This window comes from Manacus candei, unplaced genomic scaffold, assembly GCF_025592945.1.
Source record: "Manacus candei isolate 608988 ecotype Guabito, Panama unplaced genomic scaffold, ASM2559294v1 h1tg000065l, whole genome shotgun sequence".
Lineage (NCBI taxonomy): Eukaryota > Metazoa > Chordata > Aves > Passeriformes > Pipridae > Manacus > Manacus candei.
The window spans coordinates 6001729-6022327 of NW_026138113.1; the positions used below are offsets into that span (position 1 = coordinate 6001729).

Consider the following 20599-nt stretch of genomic DNA (forward strand, 5'->3'; position numbering starts at 1 on the left):
CTTATTTCCCATTTTTTCTTGTACAAAAACCAGAGTAATTTCTTAGTAAGGAACTCAACTATCATGGTCACACTGTGCTCTTGGGGAGAAAAAAATTGCCTTCCACTATAAAGTGTTTACATTGGCTGCCGAGCTTTCTCCTGATTTCCTCTGTTGGGAATGAATAATTAGGAAGTGAACTGGGAGGTGAAAAAGGCCTCTGTGTTTAAGTCTAATGTCACAGCTTTCCAAGGACAAAGCTTTTAGTACATAGAAAGGTTTCTCTGTCAGGCAGATGAATTCAACAGCTAAGCAAGATGCCAAGAAGAGGAGTCAAACAAAGCAGAGAATTCCCAGTAGGAAGATTTTAGTATGCACTTATGACAGGTATTGCATGAAATGGATGCAGAGCACACATATGTGGGACACACAGGCAACACACATAAGGTGTTAATAGCCTTGGCTGATGCCAAGGAAGAAAAGGAGCAGACAGGGTCAGCTACTGTTTCCTGAGCTAAATGTTCTTTTTCTTATGGTGGTCAGAGCCAGGGGTAGTTTTACAATGTGCAAAACATGCACTTGTAATTAAAGTGAAACTCACACTGACAGAGAAAGGGGATGGCAAATGTTGACCTCACGTGCAGCATCTGTAGAGCATTTGGGGACACATTCTTTCAGCAAAAGTGGTGTTGGCTTCTGATGTTCCTTTTTAATAAAAGGTGAACAGGAATAAAGTTCTGTGTTAATTTGTATGCGTGGCATGAAGCCATTTCTCAGGAGAGGACAGTGCTGATGGTGCTTTAGAATAGAGAACTATTCCTCTATATTTTTTCTGATTTTTCCATCCTTCTATTTAAAAACAGGGATGTTGCCATTGCTTGAAAACAGTGGAAGTTAAAGCAGTAAATATGAGAAGGGAAAAAATAGAAAGGTTTTACTTATGCTTTCTGCTTGCTTTTTGCTGTTAAGCTTTTCAATACTATGTTTACATAGCTATTTAGGCAGGTAGGTCCCCAATCTAATTTACTAATACATCTATCCAAGTTTGGCTTGTAAATTCCTTTGGAAATCTAGCCTTTTAAAGTAAGACTTGAAAAAACAGCCACTGAAAACTTTGTCCATTTTCAGATACATCTTGGCTGATATAGGTGGGCCTAAAGAGAGAAAAGTGTGGAATTTCTGTCAGAACCAGTGTGCCCTTGACCCTCTAGAAGGTGGATGGAAAGGCAGCCTATATGAAAAAAGAGGCTCAGATCCTCAGCTGTCGAGTTGTGGCTTGAGCTGCGCTTTTCTGCTTGCCTGGGGGAACATCTCTCCCCTGGTCTTTTGAATTGAAGATTCCTGGGGAGGACAAGAAAATCTGCCCCCTGCTCTAGCCCTCCTAGACTTTTTAATCTCCTGCACAAACCAAAGAATCAACAAGTAAATCATCTTCCTTGCAGAGAGATAAGTGCCTTTAAGAGGCAGAGCACTCTGCCTTCCAACAAACTCATGCATAAAAGGTTAATTTAGAGGGTGAGATATCCGTGTATGTTGGGCAACTGGGGAGCTGAAGGGGTTTTTTTATTCCTCCCATTCTCTTGGCATTGGCTGGTGAGTGCAGGTTGAAGGTATGACTTTACGTTATGGAGCACTGCTCCATCACCCGGGCCTTTGTCAATTCACCAAATGTGACAATTACAGCATTTCAGAGATGAGACTTTCTAATCCTATTACTCATTCATCAACCTGCAGATGATAGCAGAAGCCAGATCGAACAGTGCCAAAAGAGCAGTGAGGAGCCTTCTCCAGTGCTGTGAAACTAGGCTTAGCTCAGGCACAATAGGTGTGTAATTTAAGGTTTTGTTGAGCTGAAATCCAATCACATACTTGACTGGTAGATCACAGAAAGACACAGACAAAAAGAATGAGATAATTCTACCTCACACAAACACTAGAATCCGGCTTTGACTTAATAACAAGTGTGTGATCAACCTTACACTGTTTCTTTTTTTTTATTTATTTATTTTATTTTATTTGAACCTAGAGATGGGATGGCACTGCAATACTTTACCTACTTGGGTGTCAGCCAATAATATGTAGAAAAAAATATCAAAGGAAATGGAGATACTTGTTTAGACAAATAAATGGAAAAAGTATAGATGTTCATTATATGAAAGATAATATGAAAATTTAACTTCGAGGCTTAGCTCAGTGTTATCTTGTCAGCATCTTGTACATGTTGCTTTCCTAAGGATGGAGAGGATCTAGCAAAAATATGAGGAGAACAAAGCTAAAAAAAAATCCTTGGCTATAGAAAGAAAAAGTATACTGTGAACCTTACTGTCCTCTCTCTCTTGCAACTAAAATGCTCCTTTTGCATTGTTGTATTTCAGACACATTTTACAGTTACAAGGGGAACGATGGGAGCTCTCCTGGGTGGCTGGGTGGAGCAGGTGCTGGGGTGCTGCAGCCTTGTGCCACTGCAGGTCATGGAACCATGCACGGGGGACTTGAGCATGGAGGGGAGGAATCACTGTCTTTTATGGAAACAGAAAAGTGGGTTCACTCTGTTCTGTGTTTAAAGAGGTAGCTTTTCATCAGATAGTGTGTTATTTATATCAGGTTTTGTAAAGGAAAGTATTCAATACAGGCTACTCTAGGAGTGGCCTTTAAATATTAACAAAATTAAGTGTAGGGCATAGAAGTTAAAAGCTCTGGGAGGAAAGCTCCCTGGAATAGGAAGTTTCACATTTACATCCATCACCATCATTAGTGCTGTCCTTCCATATAGTGTAGCAGTCCCACTTCTCTGGCCAAGTAAAAGTCCTCTGTCAAGACCAAACTTGGAAAAACATACTTCCATAGTTCTGGTGGGAATCTCAAACTCTTTGAACTAAAAAATTCAGTGGGAGTAACTGTGCATGAAATTTGGTGCTAGCTTGTAGGTGTCATGACACTCAGAAATACAGAGACTCCCAAACTAGAGGAGACATTAAAAGCATGAGAGCAAACCCACTGCTAGGAAAAAAGGCAAAAAGGTTTAACGACCTGGGTCTGGTGGAGAAACAAGAACTCTAGTGTACTGGCTGAAAAAGTATGAGTTTTTAAAGTTTGCAAATCAAGAAATGCCTTCAAGCCACATTACTTTAATGGATATGTAAGGCTTCAAGTGCCTTAGACCCCGTTACATGTGCAGTGGGTCACTAATGTTCAACCAGCACAGTGGCAGCCCGTGAACGTGGGCAGGACAAAACTCATGTGGAAACCAGCTGACAGAGGTAATGTGCAGCAACAGGTAACACATGCAATGTCCTTGTGTCAAAGCAGAGGAGCCAATCCCCAGTGTTAGTAATGCAGTCAGGAGGGGAAAAAACCTCAAGAAGCTCAGAGAGATAAAAGGGTAGGGGAATCCTAGGCATCAAAGAGTTAAAATAAAGTTTGAAGCTGGGCATTAGTCTCAGAAGATGAAAATCCAAGCAATGTTTTGCTAATGAAAAAGTAAATAAATTACCAATTTGCAGGTTATCAGACTCAAAAGCACACAGAAACAACATCACTTGAAAGATTTTTTTTTTTTAAGAAGTGAATTAGTGGGGGGAAATCCTACAGCAATGAAACTCATATTTAAAATGACAGAGATATTTTCAGTTGGTCATAGGAATATGAGGAGATTGAGATATGTTCCAAACACAGAGTAAAAAAGAAGATATCCACAGCACAGTATAATCTGAGAAGCTCAAGTGGAGTCTAATGTGCTTCCCAAACTGTGGAGATCTCATAAACATCATGATTTCCTTCAGCAATATAAACTCTGACATTTGACCAGACAATTGCCTTGGGGACATTAGCTAAAATAACCTCAGCTTTAAAATTGAAATATGAACTTCTGAAAGCTTTGGTAGTTGCTTTCCAGTGACACTGAGACAGCCAATATGACTAGTGGCTGCTGCTGGATATATCAGTATCCCTAATTTAGGAAGACCCCAGTGATTTTGACTGTGTTGAGCAGCAAACATCCTCTGATCTAGAAACATTCTTGTCTTTTGGTTTGCATATGTGGGTAGCTCAGCTGCCTTTCCCTGACATGAAGGTAGCTATAGTTTTCACCCTCCTTTTTGCCTGTGAAGAAGCCAAACAAATGTGACTGTTAATGCTGCATAGCAGAGTTAGTGTGCTAACTCTGGTTGTGCTGCTTCTCCTTGGATGTGTGGGATGGATCCTTCTGTGGCTTGGGGAGTGCCTGTGCAGGGTAGTACAGAGGTTACTGTTGTCATTGATGTTTTGGGGAGGAGGCATCAAGCATTTACCCTCTCAGCTGGCAGGTGGGGTTTATAATTCCTTTTTCTAGTGGAATACAGTTTGGGTTCCTTTGTGCTGTGAGCCTCAGCTCATGAGTGGCAACCCACTGTAGAGTAGAGCCTGAGAGGGAGAGACAGTTGCCAGAACAAACGCAATTGTTGGTGGTCTCGGGGGGCTGCAAGTGCTCTCTGTGGGAGCTGTTTGATGTTGTTGACCCCACACTGAATCAGGAGGGGAAGGAGGAAACTGCATTCAGCACTTTCTGTGTAAGTACATCTGCTAACGACCTGTGCCTGGTAAGGTGTAAATGTATGCACAGTTCAGCACTTCAGAAGTGCCCTCACTTCATAGACATGCATGCACGCTGTACTGTATTTTTAATTAGTATGCTCTTTTAGGATATTACATAGCTGTAAAAAGTTACCCAGATTTTCGTTGCTGTGGGCTTCTTGATATCCTGGAGCAACAAGGATTCTTTACACTGTAGGTGAGCACCTGCTCATCTGTGTAAGCCCCTGACTCTTCTCTCCTCTAGGAACCAAATCAACTACTGGGATAGCTATGTGATTTTCCTGCTTTTGTCCAATGTAGTAATATGGATCATGCTGTCTTCCTGACCACAGAGTAATTTGGTTTGTGTGTTCCCTGTAAAAAGAGAATGTAAGGACCTGTTTGGTAATACAGTCCCTTAAACTCTATGAGTTTGTTCTCTCTGCACACCAGCTCTGAGGGTACATAGGTCTCTTCTGACTTCATCAGGACAGCATGTGGAGAGGAGAGTCAGGGACAAATTTGGTTGTTCCCTAACTTCTCAAATCAAAACAGGTAGGACAAACATAACTTCTCCCCCCTTACCTCTCTTCCACCCTGCCTTTGCCTTATCCTCTATGGCTCTTTGCTCCCCTGTGTGAGCTGTAGGAGAACCAGCTGCCTCCCTAAAATCCTTCTTTCTGCAGTAGCCTTCAAAAGGTCAGCTGCCACGGGCCAGTGGTGGGTGTTTTTGCATTACTCCTTTCTTTTTATCTTCACACTCTTTCCCTTGGTTCCTTGTCAAACTCTAAGAAAAGCTCTTGAGGGCCACAGAACTGGGGGCAGGTTTGGCCTCAAAGAAATTTAAGTAGCATGTTTCTGTCTCTGCAGATCCCAGTCGTTGCTGTCTGTTGCTGTAAAGTGTCAGACTGTATTGGTTGGTGACTAACAGCAGCAACACTTAACAAAGTTGAGTGAGGATGATGTTTAAGCATTTCTCATCCTAAGGAGCTACTGTGGCAGCTGCGGAAGGCTCCTACAGTCTGGGTGTGCTCTGAATAACCTCTCCTACTATGGTTCACATTAAAAATTTTGATTATCTGTCAGACTGCTGCTCCCCTTCTCTTCAGCTATCAGAGTTGCAACACTCTGTAGAAGTCATTTACTTGCCAGCAGTACCGTTAGCCCTTTGTGAACAATTAAGCTGAGGTCGGAGGTTGTAATATATCAAATTCGTGGACCGTATTAAATTTTATTTTTACTGAAAGGAACTTTTTGTCTCTTTTATCAGGAGGAAAATTAAGCTGTGAACTGGAATTCCATCAGGCTGTCTACTGTGAAGCCCCGTGGCTTTAGCAAAGGGGCAGCAGTGGTCAGAAATGACACTCAAAAGGTAAATTTATTTCGTTTTTATTAAAAAGGATAAGTTATGACCTGTACAATATATCTTAAAGAAGGAGTGATGTTAACACAACAGACTGCATTTTTCCATTTCTTTTAAAGGCCTGATCTTGCAACAGATGGATGAGAGGGAAGGGGATGCTGAGCTACCACTGATGTTGCAGAGTAGGGACGTACCCACCCTCTGTGCTGCCCCACCAGCAGCAGCTTCTGGTTTTGGTTTTTAGGTGAAATGTAGGAGATTCTCTTCTGGTCTGAAAAGGGCATGGAAGTGTAAGCTAAATAACAAGTGGCTCAGAATAGGTTTTTGGAGAAGATTTTCTGTTTGATTCTGGAGCTGGAAGTTTCTTGAAGTAAAGTTTTTAAAACCTTTGAAAACACCTTAGGTCTGGGTCTCTTCTCTCACCAAACCCACCAGGAGTTTTCTGCTTTGGATCACTTTCAAAAGTTCTGTTCAAATTTAATGTCTGTGAATTTTTGCCATTCTATTATTTAATAAATGGAAACAATGTTATTATAAACCCAAACTACAGTGAAGCCCTGTGTCATTCACTTTTTTCCAGAGAACAGACACTTTGAGATCTACAAACCAAAACATGCTGGATACCTGGTCAGCAGCCAGCCAGGCTGATGCTGCCTTTCACCTCTCTGGGGTTGCATTCTCTGGGTTAGGTGGTTTGCCTTCTGGGCCCACACATGCAAGTATGTGCTTGTTCTCTTCATGTAAGACAGGCCTTTCTGTCCTGCACATATACCCAAATATGTGTGTGAGGCTCAGTAACTTACATGCTGCTCTTGTCACTATTTACACAACCTGCTCTGTTTGCATGCATCTGGCCAGCTGTGGCTTACACACAGACAGGTTTGATTTTGTGCACAGTGGCTGATGATGTCAAATTAGGCTGCAAAGACCCAAGAACCTTTTAATTTTTCTGTAGGATTAAAGGATTGCCCTGTTATATTTAGCGTGGGTTTCTCCTCCCCTCTTTGCTGCACAGTGTTATGTTCCACTCATCCATATCTCCTGTATTTCCATTCCGAAGAAGGCGGAATTTCAACAGCAAGAAAAGGGATTCTATTGTGCTCTGTATAATTTGAAAAACACCCTGTGGGATGAATTGTGCAATTTCAATATTCATTACCTCAAATATAGACAATAGAGTAGATCTTAGTAGGAAAGACTGATTAGCAGATCACTGAAGAGAGTTTTTTCAACTTGGCACATTACTTGGTGATAAGTGAGTAAAATAGTTACTCGAGACCTGAATCTTTGGTATTAAAAAATGCAATGTAATGGCAGTGTGGGAACCATCCTTCAGTAAATATATACATGGGAGCTCATGGGCTATGCACAGGTAGAACTGACTTCCTTTGTGAGTCTTGGACTTTACTGGTGAACAGCTGAGACCGGGACATTTCTGTTGGTCCCTCCAACTCTGAAAGAAAGACTGGAGAGGAGAAGGGGAGCATGAAATGAGCCTATAAAGTAAATGGTAATGTTTTAATTACAATTCTATTGTTATTCTTCCTATTCGTCTGTTTGTAATTGTGTAGTTTGCATATTCATTCCTTTCATTCCGAGAAGTTTTTGTTGTTGTGTTTTTTTGTTTGGTAAAAGTTTGACTCCAAAAAGAAGGCAAACTTTATTATTACAGCCTGTTAAGGCTGTAAGGGAAAAAAACCAAAAAAGGGCTATTTTCCCTAAATTCAAAGATTTCTGTGGGATAAGGATACAAGGTGCATATACTTTTGTGGAAATAGAGATACGAGTATTTTTTGCAGACAAGTACAAATGAAATTATGTTTGGCAGCATGATTTGGGAGTGTACTAAAATTTATCCAAACAAAAACTCCTCTAACTGTCACCCAAATGCATTCAAAGTAAACTGATAATTTTTATAAAGGCTGCAGTACTTGACAGTTCCTTTTTTTCAAGGGTAGCTTTTCAGGGTATTCATTCTGTTAAAAACTTCAGTTTAAATGCAGCACTACATACTGGCTTAGTTCCTTTCCAACAGAAGATGATATTCAACCACAATTTTGTTTCTCTCTTTTTAGCAGATAACATGTAATCCATAGACTTCCAGTTCCTGTGAAAGAGAGATGATGCTTTTACTTCACACAACCATCTAAGGAAGTAAGTTTATCTTCTTTTATAAACACTATCAACCTTCTTGACTAGTTCTTTATGTCCACCCGTCAAACACTATTCTCATTATGTGGACACTTCTCAAGCTTTGGTGTCAGTGTGCCTTAGACTCATAAGAGCATGCTGAGACAGTGCACAAAGCTGTAACATCTTCCATCTCTGTGGCTGCTTTGATAGGAAATGGGGTTCCACTTTTGTTCTGAGATCAGAATGGTGTTAGGGGTCGTTCTTCAAGCCTAAGCCAACCTCAGTTGTTGTTGGGAGATACACATGTACTGGAGCAAACTGGGGTAGTGCATGAACCCAGACCAGGGCTTGGAAGGTTGACTGAGGTATGTTTTCCTTCGCTGTAAAGTTGAAGTAACAGTCAATTCAAGCAGCAGCCTCTGATGCCTGCTTAGAATTACAGTGTTCTGTGCACCTACAACACATGATCAGGGAGCAGGGGAGTCCACTGCAGACTCCACTCATGTAAGCTGTCTCCAGCTGTCACCAGAGATATTGGGAAGCAAGTCACCATCACAGGTATTTCCTGCTGCCGTCAAATGATGTGTAGTGACTAAAAGGGTTGCCAAGGCTGAGTAAAGAACAGGCTGCAACAGACAATATTTAATAAGTGCATCCCAAGATTTTACAGAGTTATTTCCATATTTATACATACTATATTTTAAAATGGCTCTGCTTGCCCATCTACTTTTTTCCTAGCTGGTGCTGTCTCTGGGTTTGAGAACTTTGTTCTCCATTGTGTTCTGTCTCACAGGCATACTAAAATGACAAACCAATTCCCTTGCTTCCTAGTTAATGAATAGACTCTAGGGCTTTTTTTCAGGCAAGAGTGTTAAAGAAAACCTAGCTTTTAGCTATTAAAAATATTCAGTGATATTTATGACAGATTTTCCACTTCTTCTTTCCTGCTGCACATAATCTTCAAGATCATTAAAGGGAAATTCTGAGATTTTCCATGCTCAGTGCTAATGTAGCACTTGTTTCATAATGAAGCTTGAAATGGTGGGTTTTTGCTCTGCACATGATTAATGCTAAAGTCCACATCCTTATCTGATAGAAAACACCAAGAGCTCCACTGAAGTAAATGAAGTTAGGATAATTTGCATCGGTTGAGGATGTGGCCCTGTATCTGGTTGACATTATCCTGCCTGCTACAGTATAGACACCAGCTGGGGTGCTGTTGTTTCTTTCCTATGTGGGATAGAAAGGGCCTCAGTAGGAGAGAATGAAAGTAGAGAATGGCCATTGCTAGCACAAGTTAGGAATGAGCTCTCTGAAGTATAAGATGAGTGAAATTAAAAGGAAAACTCACCATAATATAGTGAGATGCAACTGAAATGACATGAACTTAGTGAAATTGTTCTGCTTCATGTTACTCCAGAGGGATCAGTGCTCAGAAGAATTCCTCCAGCCTATGACTGTGATCAGGGGTGGGAAACTTCTCCCATGCCCTGGGGTTTCCAGGTCAAACTAAATTGCTTCAGGGCTGTACCTCAGAGCCATGTGGAGGCTCTAACTACTACTGTGCAAAATGCCCTGTTTCTCAGGTGGAGCTGGCAGGAACCAGTTCTTCAGCTGCAGGGTTGGCTTTCTATTTGCATTTGGATGAAAACCAAGAGGTTGGTTTTTTTCTCTCTGACTTTGAATATAACTATCTCTCCTCCTTTAAGCTGCCCTACTTCTTAAGCAATGATGTTGTTTGCAGTGCTGTTGCTACCTGGTTCTGATCTTTTGTTTCAGAACACTTGTGCCATAATACTCCCCACTGGAGGTGTCTTGCTAGAGGCACTGTCTCCCCTCCAGTCCCAAGGAGAACACATCATTTCTCTGTGGCACAGTGGAGACTTGTGGGGTTGTCATTCTCTCCAGCATGACTGAAATGGCTGTAAAATAGGGTGTGCATTTTTAGTAGGTTACAACTGTGTTCCTTGAACTGAAGGAAGAGACCCTATACAGAAAAAGAATTAATGTTTTTACTCAATTTTTTTCACCAAAATAAATTTCTGCAGTAGTTTTTCTTCAGTAATCTTCAATAAAACCTTATAAATATTTGATCCAGCCACTGTTTAAATCAGAACAGAATTCCTGTTGAGTTGAGTGAGGTCAGACTGGGGCTCCAAGTAAAGGTCAACACAGTTTTTAGCTCCTTCTCTCTCATTCTTGCCCGATCCAACACTTACACATAAGAAAGTTGGCCAGCTGTGAGATGGTGATTCAAGAAGGATGGGTATGCCTCAGAATCCATTGCTCCAGCTGTCTCAGGCTGTTCTGGTGAGCCAGAGGTTTGTGCTCTTCAGCCCAGGGATAGAGAATTACAAATGTGTGCTGAAATAGAAGCCAGAGTTCAGAGTGAGGACATAGTAGAATGAAGCCCATTGCTATGGGAGAATTATAATAAATGGCATGAGCAAAGCATGATCATTTCAAATTCTTGCCAAATGTGACTTGTGTTGTCACTTTTCTTGGGAATATGGTCTACTACCAAAAGGGAAAAGAAAAAGAGAGAGAGAAAAAGAGAGAAGCTGGTGATTCTTTGGAATTAAAGGTTTAGAATATGACATGGGGAATTAGACATGGGCCTCCTGTTAGAGAGAAAGTTGACCTCTGTGCATAGTTCTGAAAATAAACCCCATCTCCAGCTCAGCTGGATTTTTTTCTTCTACTGAAGAACAAGCATAGATGTCACTGAGGAGAGTGGAAACTTTTGAGGTCGTTTTCAAATGCAATTGTAAAACTGAGTGTTGACATGTAGGTGTCCACACCCAAAATATTTACAAATCAAGCTGTGCGTGAGCCTTGTTTTTATGGTGGCAATAAAATATTGCTAAGTATTTCACGGTAAATCTAGGCTTCAGCAATTGTTATTAAAAAGAGGAGTAAACAGGCAGAAATAGCAGAATTGAGACTTAGAGTGAAAAGACTGTTTTGTAAACATTTAGGCCCTTCAACTATCTTTATCATTAGCATGTGCTTTTGGCATCTAGCACCACTGAAGTCCGGCAGGTGAAGATGACACTCTCAAGTCAACAGGAGTATAAAGTGGCAGTAAAACATAATGTGCAGAACACTGAACTGGGACTCACAGCATCAAGTCCCACTGCAGCACTGGGTGTGATTTGGATTCTCTCAGCTTCAGTTTCCTTCTGTGTAAACAGTGATGATCCCTTTTGTGAAGTTCTTTGACATCTGCAGAAGAGAAGTACTGTAAAAAGGCTTGCTTGCTATTATGCATATCTTCAAAACAAAGCTTAATGCTTCAGCTCTTTGCTGGGTTGGGGTGAGTGTATTTAGCACGTTGTGTGATCAAGCTGTAGATTACATAGGCAGTGGTTTGTAATAAGAGCCTTATCAGTAACAAAAACCCTTCTGTCATTATCAGACAAGCAACAATCGTATTTTAAAATGGTTGCCAAATGTGTTTATTTGAAGATGGTTGTTTCTAGCATGGCTCAAACCATTGTGTGGCAAGTGTTCAATTGCTTCCCACTAAAGCCAACATTTATAGCTTGGAAAACTCTGTTAGATAAATGTCAGTTTCTGCCATAATTTGTGGAATCAATACAAACTGAGTCAAAGAATCACAAACAGTAATGTGAAAATAAAATGATCTGCGTTATGGTTTTTAAGTAAATGATGATAAACTAATAAATGCCATTAGCTGCTGCCATTACTTTGTTGAATTTAGCTGATGTTACTGTGTTGACTTTAAAAGCTATCAGCTTAACTATATAAATCCATTTGACATGTCTTTATTCAGATAAAACTTTAATACTGCAAGTGTAGCAAATTAGATGCAAATGCTCTTTTTATTTTAAGTATATTTAAAGCTGCCTTTTCAATGCAAATTTTACAGGAAATCTCAACAAGCTAGGACAGACATCTTAGCTGTCAGCGTGCAGCACTTTCATTTCGGTCTCAGGCATAGGAGCTGCGTTTGTCCCTGCAGACTGAGATAATTAAAACTACAGAGGGATGGTTTAAAATATACATGATACACAGTTACTTAAATTGTGGGATAATGTATAAATGCAGCCCTTAACATTTTTTGATAGCACAACACTGACCAGATAACATAGCAGAGTGGATTGTAGAATATCTTTGTTTAAACAGTTTAATGTTTGGGGGTTTTTGTTTGGTTGGTTTTTTTTCCTTCTTTATTTGCTTTTCACTTAAATTATTGTGGAGGCACAGAAATACCAATTCAAATTCCAGGTTCTGAATGCCCTCATTAAAAAGATACTGATACTATTAACTTCTTTTTTTTTTTTTTTTAATTATGCTTTAACTTCTTTGCTTTTGAGCAGTCCATAACCTCCTTGGAATACATATCTATTTCAGCTTTCATTTGCTGAACCCCCTGAATGAGTTTATCCAAACAATGTGAATTTACTCAGATCTTTTTAAAATCCCACATCTCTTGTGGTTGATAAAGCTGACTTTAGCTAAGAAGAGTTGGATCAGGGTGATTTAAATTTCACAGTGAAAATGATAAGGGCTTTACTAGAAATAATAAGCACATTCAAATACTGTCATGGGCAAACAGTGGAATGTGCAGTGAGAAATTTGGCAAGGCTAGTCTTTTTCAGTGTTGATTTAATGAAGTAATGGATAGTAAAATAGAAAAAAAAAAGAGACTTGCATTGAGAGGTAAACTTATGTTAATTCCATATCAGTAGTTTTATAAAGCTTTATTCATTAAAAAGCAGCATTAATGCTCTAATAACTTTTAAAATGTCACGGTGTTTAAAAACAACAAAAACCCAAACCAACCCACCAGCAAGGGAAGAAGAAGAGTCTCTTTTGGCAGCTCTCTACAAAGTGGCTGAGTGATACCCTATTATTGTCAGGAACCACATGTCAGTTTGTTGAGCCTGAGGATAACTTGTGTTTCAGGGAGAGAAAAAGAAAAAAGAAAAGGAAAAAAAAAAAAAAGCCCACATCCATTTAAGCTCCAGGGCAAACAATAATGGTCCCCAGTTTAAAATCGTTTTGAACATTTGCTTGTCCATTTAAACAACGCAGAGCCTCACCTTTCTCATTGAAATGGTGTGGGGAATCTGCACAGCCCCAGTTGCAGAGGGAGACTTGTCTGGAGCTTTTATATTTGCAGGATCAAAAGGTCCAGATCTATGAATCCAGATGTGCTTTTGAGTGACGGCTGTTTTGAGCATTGCTGTGGAATAGGGCAGGGAGAGGGCCAAGAGCAGCCAGGAGCAGAAGGGAAGTTATTTTTCGAGGCACTCTTTCAGGCGCTTTATAGCCGTCATTAACGGGGTTTGTGTACGGCAGGCAACTGGCATCCAGAATTAGTGGGGTCTGAGCAGTGAGGCATCTGGAAAAAAAATAAATCTACTGTGTATGGCACTTTCAAGAGGAGGCGAGAGAGAAGAAAAGGGAAGAAACATCACTGTGTTGCCAAAGGGCTGAGGTTAAGAATCCCTCTGTGCAATTTAACAGTTTTTAATTCCTACATTTTAATGCCTCGCAGGCCATTGTGTCAGTCTACTTTAGCTCCTTCAAGGAGCCATCTCGCTGCTGCCAAGTGGATTAGCTCTCCGAGGGGCTGCCGGGTCCCTCCCGCTCAGGGATTGCATCCATCACCCCCCGGCGCTCGCTCGCCTCTGCCCCCGAGCCCTGCTCCTCGCTCCGCCCCTGAATTTGGGGTCCCGTCCCGTCCGCACCAAACGCTGCAGTGGCTAATGCCTCTGCCTGACAGCCTCTAAGTGGGATAAGCATTGTTTTTCACAGGTGCCCCTATGATCTTTCTTTTCCTTATTCTTTTTTTTTTTTTTTAACCTTTTTTTTTTTTTCCCCTTAAGAAAGGTGGTAAAAACCTAATAGAAGGCTTCCTGCCATCAGCGCAGGGGAGAAGCGGTCATTAGCAGACAGGGAAAGATCAATATTCCTGCCCAACCCTTCTGGTTGCAGTTCCAGTCAGTAATTATATAGCTGTTATAAATCCATGAATATCATGTATAAGGAAAAACTAATCTCTTCAAACCAGCTTATTTCCATAGTTAATGACCAGAGAACTGCAACTGACTTTGTCATTGACAACTTCTTCGTGTTTGGTAAACAGATTTTGTAGGAATAAAATTATTCTAAGGTTAAAAAAAATAATACGAGGTAAAATTCCCCCATCCACCACCACACACATATTTCCTGCATTTGGCTCATTACCGGACAAGTATGTCCTTTAAGACCTAGAGATTAATGAGCCATTTTATGAGACTAATACATTTTAAATTTTAACATTGGAGTTTGCATCTATAATTGTACAATTATACGTTCGTTTAGATTTTTTTAAAGATAACTAATCACAGGTGACTAGAACTGTGTGAAGAAGCAGAATTTATGTTTCTCCTGCTGTAGGAGTACTAAATCACGCAGGAATTGAAATTGTTTTCCATATGACAGATAGCTCAGGCAAGATTAGTCAGTCACTGTTTCAGATATAATGCTTTTTTTATTACGCATACTTTATGTGGGACTATTATATTTGTAACGTATATTTCTGCATGCAGCAAATTAACTATTGTGTAATGCAAGGACCAAGAAGGAATATCATTAGTTCTTGCTATCCCGCAGTTTTGAGCAGCTGGTGAAATATATACCAATCATCCAACAGCTAGCTTCATGTTAACATGTATAACAAAGCCTGAACAATTCCTGTTTGACAGAACTTTACCATGTAGTAATAAATAAGGCTGAATTATTGATGGTGATAACTGCTAATATTATTATGACCTCAATTAAGTGCTTTTTTTTCAGACACATTAGCAACAAAAGGTCTTCTCTTTGCTCATTGCTGGTTTTTTTTCAAGTTCACTTTACATTAAAATCGAATTGATCAAACCTATTTGCCATTTCGCTGTGAGTGGATAACCATAATGGGTAATCTATCAGCATGGTGCTCCCCTTAAAGCTATTAACACCTTTTGTTGTTTTACTCAAGTTTCTAAACGTGCTGAGAGGTTCAAAAAGGCAAACCCTACAATCTGTTAGGATTGCACCGAGCTGTGACTTGTGGCACTCTTTTAATTACCATACTTTTAAACTCTACAGTTAAATACTGATATTTCTGACACTAAGTAAGTCTTTATTTACTTATGAAGCTGTGAGACAGCTAAATTAAAGCTGATTAGCAAGATGGCAGCTCTGCTGCTTGCAGCTGAGGTGAGTTTAGCATGGCATCTCCCCACAGCTCGCTGTTTGACTCTTAGTCACTGGGGCTGAGATCACTCGGCAGCAAGACAAATAAAGGGAGCTTAGAGTTTTTTACCCCTTGGCAAATTGGCAAATTGTGTTAGTTACATGGATATGTGTGTACAGCATGAAGCAGTCTGTTTGTTTGTGAGGGAGCTTTTATAAAAGGCAGAGGGAGATAATTTCTAGGGACAGGTTGTGTAGTGTGCATGCTTGGGGAGTTGTGGGATTACACTCATTAAAAAAGTGAAGAGCTAATGAAATAATCAGAGGAAGACTGAATAAACTGGAGAATACAAATATGGACCAGCTGCTTTAGGAATGTGTCTTTCTTTTCACTTAAGTCTCTGTTGAAGGTTTCTGCCCTTCCATAACCATTCCTCAGGTTTGAGCATCTGGATTTTGGAGAATTGCCTTATTAATACTTCTATGGAGCTAAATAGCAAAAGATAGAGGAAATTTCTCGTTTACCTGCTCACGTCAAGCTTAGGCCAAGAGCTCTGGTAGTAAAATGCTAATGAATGGCCAAGTGAAAGTGTGCAGTGCCTGTGTTCACTGGCACAAAATCCTGGAAATGTTCTTGCTGGAAATCTCGAAAATCTTGGTGAAAAGCCTATACAGAATAAGCAGAGGAGTCCTTAACCCCTGCACATGTTCCTCCTTTTAGTTTTTACTTTTTATTAACCTTTGTGTGCGTGTGTGTGTGTGTGAAGATGGTGGTATTGTGGTTTGTTATGTTTTGATTTTGGTTTTAATCCTCTCTGTTCAGCTCTATCACTAGTAGTCTTGATGAGTGTGTCCTACTCTTCAATGTGCAGAGACCCAGCTGGAGATTTTTTCCCTCCATGGCTTGCATTAAGGGAAGGAGCTGCTGTCAGCACAGAGCAGAGGCTTCTGTTCCACTGTGGGTTCAGTAGAAGTGGGAGCACCTCGGTGGGAACTTTTGTGTGGGGTTTGTACAGTGGATGTAAGTTTGGTGAGAGAGCACAGCTGATTTTCTGTAACAGGGAAGGGGAAAGGTCTCTGCCCAGCAAACAAAATGAAGCCTTGCGACCATGCAAGAATGTAACCTGTGACACTTCATGTGAGAGTCTCACGAGTTCATTCATAATTATTCTTACATCAAATTCTTTTAAATTGCAGAGTGCCACAAGTAAAGACAGGGATCTCAGTTAGTTGCTGGCACAAGAAGAGTCAATGGCACTAATTTAAGCCAGGTTACACCTTTTATGATGTTAATGTCAGAAGTGGTTTGGGCCCTTTTGCTTCTACTTACATAGTGAGTCAAAAGCAGGGTGAAATGAAGAAATATTTGTGTTGGCTTCAAAACCAGATTGAAGATAAATTGCTGTTAAGCTCCATTTCTGTCTAGCTGTTGATACATGTAATATGGCAAATTAATTAAAAGCTTATACTCACAATATATAGGGATTTCAATTGTTTTAAAGTGGTGGTTAGTCTTTCAGCAACTAGAGGATACACACGACTGAGTTGTTCTAGTAGATTGGTGCTTCCAGAAGCATATGTTTAATTTACCACATTTGCAGTTTCTTCATGTCAATCACCTTTTGTGCATTTTTATCATGTGTTGAACAAAACAGAACTGTCCTTTGCCCGTTTTGTGAGTGTTCTGCAAAGCAGGGAATGAAGTGGGTCGATGACAGCTCATTCATCTCACTGTTTTTGAAAGGGATTCTCATACTGGACATCACGCAGAGCAGTATTTTTTGAAGCCCACCCACCTAGTACTAGTCCCCCTTCAGAAGTGGTTGTATTTCCCTAAGGCACTTCTTGGAGTGGTAAATGTGCATCATCAAACAGCAGATTTCTTAATGGTATATAGTGATGTTGACTTTACTGATGCTTCAGCTGCTGTTGTCTTAATATAGACTGTCGCTCGTATGTCAGCTGGAAACAAAAATCAATAAGCGATGAGAATGGGAGTAAAGGGAAAATGAAGAAACAAAATGATGAAGAACTTGGTATCTTCCTTCATAAACTTTATTCAGCTGGTGTGTGTGTTTTACCATTTCACAGAATCTGCAGATAGTCCCCACAGTCTCCTGCTCGCATGAATTGGAACACTTCCCGTTTTGTGAAGAAGGAAACTAAGGCCCAGTGGCTGTGGCGGCAGCTGCCCCAGCTCCTCAGATTTACCTCCGGAAAGCTGCTCAAGAACAGTCAGAATCCGGGTAAATATTCATGCCTACCACGTCTCTGTTCCCAAACAGTCTGTGCCTAGGTTGCTCAGGCCTATGCGCTCGTGGGTGCGTGACACACACATTTAGTCAGCCAACAACTTTAAAGGACGAAGCGCGTTATTATTTAAGAAAAATATTAGAGGTGTTTGGCACTCTCTCGATGCTGTCTGATCACCACGTTTGCCCTCTGTAGGCACGCGGGGTGGGCAGTGTCGTGTTCCCCGCAGCCGCAGTGCCTCGGAGGGGCCAAGACTGCCCTGCCCCGGGCAGGGGGCACCCATCAGGGGCACCCGCATCATCAGGGGCACCCGCATCCCCCGGGGCAGGAGGGCGAGGAAGTGGCGCGTGTAAATGCCCAGGAGCGCCGAGAGCCCCGTCACACGGCGCAGACGGGGGAGGTCGTTAGTGAAAGCACCGAAGCGGCCACATCTGTGATTGAATGCTCAGTCGTTCGGTCCCTGCTGCTGTGTTTACCGCTCCTTAATGCGGTATTGTTTACTCACAATTAAACTCTTTGCCGTTAATTTCGCTCTCAGGCGCTGAATTGGTCACACGGCCCCAGCTGCCAGGGCCCAGGCAGATGTGCTCTGCACACTTGTGTAAGCAGGGCTCGGTTTGGCAGCAGCCGCTCCGATCCCTTCCCTTCCCTTCCCTGCCCGGCCGCCGGCTCGGAGCGTGGAAAGCGTTGATTCTTGTCAGCCCAAATTTCACACCGGAGATAACAAACGCTTGGAACCCAGGCACTGCTCGAAGGAGATAAACGCATTTTCCCCCATTAATTAAAACGTATCTGTAAATTTAAGCGGAGATGGTGGCTATAATAAGTTTTGAGCTGGTGACAAATGTCAACAGCAAAAGGCCCGAGATAAGACAATGTCAGATCCCAATGCGACAATATGTGTGTGTCTTCACCCCCAGCACGCTGGAGCATCGCACCGAAGGGCTCCATGGTCGGTGTTTGCGGCTGACACCAGTTCAAGTGACATACAACAGGGATTCTGGGGAGATCGAGAGAGCCCTGTTAGAAGGGAGAGTGGTTTGTGCATGTCTTATAGGGGGCTTTAAGTGATTTTGAATATTTGGTGTTTCCGTAAACTTCTCTTTTGATTCTTTTGCCTTAAAGGAAGTACTACAATGTACAAAGTGTATATATTGGTATGTCCAACATACCTGTTCCAAAACTGACAACTGAAGTGATGTCAACCTGTAGAATACGGGTAGATGCCTTTATAAATCTTCTTTGTTCTTCCTCAGCTCTTTGCTAGTCATGTCAGGGACACTGTGGGCAATTATTTGAAGCATTCCTAACCTATCATGTGCAGTACATAATTATTTCTGGTGAAATGTGTGGGTGTGTTTTATGTTAAACTCAAGAAAGTTAATGAAAATTGGGAAGAAAACAGTGGCAGTGGGATTCCATTCCTTGCTGGAGATGGACACATTTACCCCAGAAGCTGTGAGAAGTGCCTGGTCTTGAATCAGTTAACACTGCAATTGTATTGCAGCCTTTTTTCCCATTCTCTTCATCAAAGTGTGTGATATAATAGCAAGGTCCAGATTTACTAATTGGGTCACAGCTGGAGGATTCTGAGTGGAAACTGTTTCTGACCCGGTGTCCCTGGTAGCTCTAATGCTGCAATAGTTTCTCTTTGCAAAGGAAGCACAGAGAAGATATGGAACACAGGTGTCTGGTTTCTTCCTAGAAAAAAAATGTAACTTTCTTTCCTCCTTTATCATCTCTACTGAACTTTCCAGAAATGTGTTTGTCAAGGAGGTGCATTTAGGTCTTTTTTTCATGATTAAAGACCACCTCATTCAGGTTGCCTGCTGAAGATTCATGATCTTTTGGACACTCCTGATTTTTCCTTTGTTTAAAGTAGTGACTGAAAAGGGCAGGTCTGGTGATTCCCATTTGGATCTGTGGGCTATCCCTTCTGACATTACAGAGACATGGTTTAATTTGAATTTCGGAGTGCTTATGCACCAAGGCAGGAACTCTACCTCCAGTTCTGGCCTAGGGTTCCATGACCAGGTCTCTTTAGGACTTGTCTGGTTGGTTGTTAGGTGTGAAGTCTTGTTTGTTTTTTGGTTTTTTTTGTGTGTCTTTTGGTTTTTTTTCCATAATACTTATGACATGTGACTATAGTAGCTACTTAAGAGAGTAAATCTATGTACCCTTTCGGATGAGGTCAGGGTGCAGTCTGGTTTTGTGAGGCATCATTAAAAAAGATGGCCAAAAAAAAGAGCGTTTTAAAGCAGTGTAGGTTTAGAATTCTCAAATTCCCCTAGAGGTTGGTGATGATCAAGTGGCCATTCAAATAATATTTGATTTCCTTTACATTTTTTTCTTACATTAGATTAGTTCCTGTTACATACTAATTATCTAAAATGTTATTAGATTATTAGATATTATTTTCAACTCAAAACAGTAATAAAGTTATTATTTCAATTATTTAAAGTAGAGCTGCAGGAATGATTCAAAGTGAACACTTTATTTGATCAGCTTTCCTTATTGCTGTAATTGCAGCATATCCACAACTGTGTTCAAATTTCTTTAAATTTATTACTAGACAACTACATTGTGCATATTTTTCTCATAGAATTGATCATAATGTTGAAACTTTGGTCTGGGTTGTAGGTGGCTTATTTCAGACTGTCAAAATAAATCAAAATATATTGTGGCTGTTCTTGCAAGGCAAGTCTTATAAGTACTGTGCAAATTTAAAATCTGGTTCCAATAAGTGGTTGTGTTGTACTGATTTGCCTTTTAAATTCACCTTCTGTGAAAAACAGCATCTACTTATTTTTGCACTCACCTTTAATTGGTTTCAGTTTTTTTAAAAAAGTGCAAAGATCACATGGAAACTGTAAGGTGCTTACTGTCCTGGAACTGCATGTCATACGTTACTTTTGCTATGCAAGTTGTCTTTTCATTCACTTTCAAACCAAAGGCAGGGAATGAGGCATAGAGCAGTTGCTTCTTATACTGTGGCAGTTCACTAAACCCCAGGCTGTGGTTTAAAGAAAGCAATGTATTCACTAATTTTAGTTTCTGTATGGCTCCTAAAATGCCCTTTGGTCTATTGCAGATTCTTAGGAGTTGTATCTGATTTGAAAATACCTCCTC

At 40.8% G+C, this 20599-nt stretch overlaps 1 long non-coding RNA gene across 1 annotated transcript in view; it reads left to right on the forward strand.

Annotated features, from left to right (window-relative positions):
* The first annotated feature begins 5763 nt into the window (after positions 1 to 5763).
* The window catches only part of LOC127479239 (uncharacterized), a 61970-nt gene continuing 47134 nt past the window's right edge, over positions 5764 to 20599 (forward strand). The window contains exons 1-2 of the long non-coding RNA XR_007907515.1: positions 5764 to 5902; positions 7969 to 8047. This is a non-coding gene — a long non-coding RNA (uncharacterized LOC127479239). The remainder of the gene's footprint in view (positions 5903 to 7968; positions 8048 to 20599) is intronic.